The following is a 1,948-nucleotide window of genomic DNA, read 5'->3' on the forward strand; positions in this document are numbered from 1 at the left end:
AGCCCAAGAAGTCTAAAACCAAAAAAAAAAAAGATTAAAAACAAATCCACAACTTCAAGTTTCGGTACCACTGAGGGACTATAACACTTCAGGACTAGGATCTGTTCAGTAATAACTAAACTAGATCCCTTATGCTGAAATTTTACTTATTATTCAACTTACTTCCTCCTATTAAATTCTCTTTCCAGCTTCATCATCACAACACAGCAGCAATTGTATTAAATTAGGAACACACAGTAATCACATAGCACACCCTAGGAAATGATGAGCCTAAACTAGAAGTAGAGATATAATAACTGCAAAACACTTATTAGAGGGACCTTCACCTTCTGTGACCCATTTCATGTTTCTCTGGCATATTAATCTGTTTCATTTTCATCACAGAATTTAACTTGTTTAAAATTCCCCTACTTGTACCATATATTCCCTCTAGTTTTGTTTGCTTCCTGACCCCTTCTCTCTCCTCCTCTCCCCACTACAGCAGAAAGCAGTGTGGATCCTAGTGGTTTTGTTCTTTACTTGATTTACAAGTCAGCCTAGAACTAGTTTTGACACAAACTAAGCATTCACCAAATGCATATTGAGCAAATATAGTTAACTAGAGGTATGTTCAAGACAAGATGGAATGTATTCCTTTTTTTCCTATAAATTCTCTCAGACTGTCTATGACAAGGCCTAAAGTTCTTCATTTTTCACTTGTGTTTTCACCTAAGATCTTGCCTTTCAACATTTTGATCATTGTTATCTTTTATTCTGAGTCCTCCTCTTTTCCCATTTGTTGTAGAGTCACAACAAATAAATATTGACATCATCTAAGTTTTATAAAATATTTTATAAATATTGACATCACCTACGTTTAGAACAAAGTTGTGTCAATGGGAATCATGCATGAATGACTGCAAATGAATGTTTGTAAATTAAATGAAAATTAAAGATATTTTTAAGATCATTTGTTCTCAAAATAGATCTGTTTTGCAATTAGTCTCCTATAAGATCATTTTGTAGTAGTTATGCAAGTAGCAGGTAGCACACTAACTGAAGATGAGTAAACCATTTCCTTGATATTTATAAAATGTTGAATGGGAAAAGTTTTTTTTTTCAATTAAGATTTAGAGTTATATCTTAACTGTTCATTTATAAAACAATTGTAAAACAAAGAATGAGGTATAGCTAGTGAAAAAAATGTTGAGTTTTGCTCTGTGCTAAGCTGTGCACTGGGTACTTTGTACTGTATGAGTTCTCTCTCTGTATCTTTAGAACAATACCACAAATGCAGCACTAATATTTCAATTTATAGTCCAGGAAACTGATACTCAAAAAAGTGAAAGCAGGGCCTCCCCTGGTGGTGCAGCGGTTGAGTGCTGGGCTGCGAAGCTGCCCACAGTCTCTGAAGCGCTGGTTTGATCCCCGGCCACCAGGGATCAACAGACCTCTCCTGAGGCATCCGCTGCTCTCCTCAGCAGTGTATTTCGTCAGTCTGCCTGTTCTGCTCCCGGCTTTGGCTCTGGTGAATTCTCACACCCTCCCGCGCTTCTGACTGTACCCAGTGCTTGTATAAATAATTATATCTTAAAAAAAAAAAAAAAGTGAAAGCATTCATCCAGTCACAGAGTCAGCAAGAGGAGGAGCAAAGCCACAAACCATAGCTCATTTGAATCCATGTTCCTCAAGATTGTGAATAACATGCTACTGGATAATTGCTCCTCTGATTTCAAGTACATTCCTCCGTGTAGCCTGGACAACTGTGGTTACACAATACAGTCATGCCTCCCTTAATGATGGGGATTCTATCTAAGAAATGTGTCCTTAGGCAATTTCATCATTGTGCAAATGTCCTAGAGTGTAATTATACAAACCTAGATGGTTTAGCCTACTTCATACCTTGGCCATATGGTATTGGCCTATTGGGACCTCCTAGTACATACTATCATTAACCTAAATGTCTTTA

Source organism: Talpa europaea, assembly GCF_964194135.1.
Source record: "Talpa europaea genome assembly, chromosome: 3".
Lineage (NCBI taxonomy): Eukaryota > Metazoa > Chordata > Mammalia > Eulipotyphla > Talpidae > Talpa > Talpa europaea.